Raw genomic sequence first — 4,449 nt, forward strand, 5'->3', positions numbered from 1 at the left:
ACTCTTCTATTGGCTCCAGTCAGACCAACATTGATGCTTCATATGTTTGATTCTATGCAAACTCAGTGAGCTTCCTTGTTACTCAGCTATAAAAACTTCCCATCAGGCTGTCAGTGGAGTTCACAGCACGTCAGTTTCAACATCAACCATGTTTTCTGTAGCTCTGCTGCTGCTGTTGGCAGCTGGATGTGAGTCTCTCTGGATTTGTCAAAGTCAACAGTTCTTCTTTTGCAGTTTAACTTGATCATTTGTTACAAAACATGTTGTCTTTTTAACAGGTTTGAAGTGTGAACAGTTGACACAGCCAGCCTCTGTAACTGTGCAGCCAGGTCAACGTCTGACCATCACCTCAGGTTTCTTATTCTGTTAGCAGCTACTTCACAGCTTGGATCAGACAGCCTGCAGGGAAAGGACTGGAGTGGATTGGAATTGGAGGTGTTGGATGGAGCACTGGAGACACACACTATAAAGATTCACTCAAGAACAAATTCAGTATCGACTTAGACTCTTCCAGTAAAACAGTGACTCTAAATGGACAGAATGTGCAGTCTGAAGACACTGCTGTGTATTACTGTGCCAGAAGAGCCACAGTGAGAGACAATAACAGGAGAGTCATACAAAAACTACTTCCTCTATTTACCACCACTGGAAACATTCACTTGTCTCAGTATCACATTTTGTGACTGACAGTCATAAAAGTTCAGAGTTCTGACTGAATATTGAATTCTTATTTTATCTAAACTGAAATGTAAAAATTAAATTCAATTGCAAATTTGTCACAGAAAAAGTCATGAAAATAATCTTGTTTGGCCATCCAAGATCTCCCAACAAACCCAAAAACAAAAGAGTAAAAGTTCTGTTTAAGGAGCATTCAAGTTTTTTTGATTGAGACTTTTCTGCCCCATTTCACAGTTTGTATCACAATATCTTATTACTTGTCTAACCTGTAATTTAGATCTTAATTAGATCACAAAGATAGAGATAAATCAAATTGTATGTGCTTTTAAGTCTTAAGTACAGATAAACTAATTTCATGATGAAAAAAGAGAGTAAATGCAGCAGTATATTTTACTGAATCAAGTTTTATGTCAGTTGTATTGTTTTATATCAGATATTACAGTATAACCCATTTCTATCATTGTTTGTCAATTCATTCATACACATGAACAACATTGACCATTTTGTTTGTGTTGGACAGATTCCAGTCAGATAATCAGCAAAACTCAGTCCAGATTAAAACTTCAAGCATTTATCTAAGAGAGAGGGGTTTGTTGGTTTAGTTTGTTGAGAAATCATTTTCTGTTATAAATTGAGAAAGTCAAAAATAAATAGCAGCAGAGAATAAATACCTTTATCGGATAAACACTTTTAATTGTAAAATCTTGTACATGGTCTCTAAAGGAAAACCTGTAAATCATGATCCTCTATAATATAAAGAATGTTTCATGTTATGTTGGTTGATTCATGGCCTAAAAAGACCATACTGAATAAAGTTAAAATAGAGTAGAATAGAGTAAAATATTACTCGACAACACAATAGACAAGGTCTCACCTTCCAAACAAAATACACAAACACTCGTATAGGAGGAGTCAATGCAAAACTCAGATGTCTTCCTCCTCTACTTATCTGACTGCAGAGAGGATGACAGAGAACAGTGGACACACAGTTTAACATGATGGACTATAGGACAGGACTGCTGCTGTTAACTGTCTGCTGGGCAGGTGAACATCTACACTGATCTTAATTTTAGATAACTTTTATTTGTGCTGCCAAGCCAATGACCTGCATATATGTTTTTGTCTCAACAGGTGTTGATGGTCAGACTCTGACAGAATCTGAACCAGTGGTTAAAAGGCCTGGAGAATCTCACAGATTGACCTGTACAGCCTCTGGATTCACATTCAGTGACTATGCTATGAACTGGATCAGACAGGCTCCTGGAAAAGGACTGGAGTGGGTTGCTTATGTGTATATCAACAGTGCTGGCAGTAGCTACATCTACTACTCAGAGACAGTCAAAGGCCGGTTTACCATCTCCAGAGACAACAGCAGACAGCAGGTGTATCTGCAGATGAACAGTCTGAAGACTGAAGATTCTGCTGTTTATTATTGTGCTCGAGAGCCACAGTGACTGCAGTTGGTTGAGCAGCTGTACAAAAACCTGCAGAACTCATCTTTACTGGACTGACAGATCCTGAAAAATACTTACAGCTGTATTCATTGTAATTTTAACAAATCCTGTATGTTAATTTGTCAGATGTCTGAACTAAGAATAATATTTCTTTGTTTATGGAATACTGACTGACATTTCACAGAAACAAAAACATATTAGAATCTTGGACAGTAATTCCCAAGTGTACAGAACTCATCTTTACTGGACTGTCAGATCCTGAAAAATACTTACAGCTGTGTTCATTCTTACCTTGTTTGTACTACAATCATAAACACTATGAATGAATACGTTATTAAAGTTGCACTATTTAGTTTAGGAGAAGAAATCTAAACTTAGAATTGTAATACTTACAATATCAATTAGGTAATAACACAAACTCAGAGATATTTATCTATTCCATAAGTGAATAAACAAGTTGGTATCAGAGGAAAATAAGATCTCCAGAACACCGTCTGAAACTAGAACGCTGGCGGGGTCATTAGTCACTGATCTTTCACTTCCAATTAAAATTTCTTCAGCAAAAATACAAAGTGTACCTTTAACCTACAACAATTAGCATTAAAACAAATCATTAAATATCTTACTGTAATGATCAATCACTCAAATAACAGACAATGAAAGCAAAACAATATGCGAAAATCATTGTCCAGATATGAATAAAATAAATGAATCCACAGTAATGTTTTTATGACTTGGTATCAAAGTCGGTCACAACATGAGGGCGAAAAATAATGTTGCTGTTCCTTTTTGAAAGCCACAAGATGTCAGTCAGTGTCAAGTTTCTCTCTGTCACTATGAGGAGACTCTCATATCTGTTGATCTCATTGATCTTACTGAATGATACTTTGTTTCTTCTCTTAAAAGTTTTCCTTCTCACTGAAGTGACCCATCAGTGACAGTTCAGCTTGTACTGTATTAATATTCTTCTTAACTTCACACCACACATTCCAACTCTCAGCAACGCTCCTCCTTTTCTCAGATTTAGTGTTTCCAAAATCTCAGAGAGATAAAATGCAAATTCACACACTGATGCACAGTCCCCGCCCACTCTGCCTGCACAGTATATATCCTTCATAAAAGCCTTTGCAGTTGCAGACTCAGCCAAGTTTCCACCATGACAGCTGTACTGAGTTTCTTCTTCTTGGCTCATTTCAGGTGAGTGAAGTCAGTGTCAGTGTGTCAGCAGAGGAGGAGAACAAGAGCTCTGGATGTCTGCTGGCTCCTCGTCATCTAAACTCTGTCTCTTTCAGCTGCTCAGGCTCAGTCCCTCACCTCCTCAGAGCCAGTGGTCAGCAGAGCTGGACAACCAGTCACTCTGTCCTGTAAAGTGGAAGGACTTGCTCTGGCTTGGCTGCACTGGATTCATCAGAATCCAGGGAGAGGACTGGAATGGATCGGACGCATTGATGGTGGAACTGGCACAATATTTGCCCAAAGTGTCCAAGGCCAGTTTACCATCACCAAAGACACGTCCAGAAATGTTGTGTCCTTAGAGGTGAAGAGTCTAAAACAAGAAGACTCTGCAGTTTATTATTGTGCACGAGAGCCACAGTGACACAGCAGACTACAGAGCTGTACAAAAACTGAACTACACTGATCTCTGTATGAGAAGCACTGAAGCATGTCAGGACTTTGAAAACAAATAATGTCCCTTTGAATGAGGCCAGTTAACAATGAAACACATTTCATCTGGTCTGTACGCTATACACAAGTAATGAAATAAAGAATAATGTTTTCATTACCTGATTTTGAACTCTCAGTTGAACATCAAATGAACAAATTATCACTCAACGTGTCTTGGTCAAAACATAAACTAAAATATACTCAAAACACCTGTTAACTGTGTGACGTATAAGATGATGATCAAGCAATATTCATAAAAGTGATACAGCTGGTCAGAATTAAACTGTAGATTACTTTTATTGTTGTAAACATTCTGATGTGATGCCAACTGTTCTCAAAGTGACTGATAAGAAACAAATCTTTGATAACAAGATCAATTACTATTTCATTAACTCTAATAAAACCTGTATGTTAATGTGTCAGATGTCTGAACTGAGAATAAGATTTCTGTGTTTATGGAACAAATGTGGTTGTGTTGTTAATACTGACTGACATTTTACAGAAACTGAAACATGTTAGACTCTTGGACACTAATTCCCAAGTTTTGATAAACACCTCCAGTCCAGCTGTTTCCTCCCTGTGAGGAGGAGTCAATGCAAAACTCAGATGTCTTCCTCCTATACTTATCTGACTGCAGAGAGGATGACAGAGA

This window comes from Sparus aurata, chromosome 23 (genome assembly GCF_900880675.1).
Source record: "Sparus aurata chromosome 23, fSpaAur1.1, whole genome shotgun sequence".
NCBI classification, from domain to species: domain Eukaryota; kingdom Metazoa; phylum Chordata; class Actinopteri; order Spariformes; family Sparidae; genus Sparus; species Sparus aurata.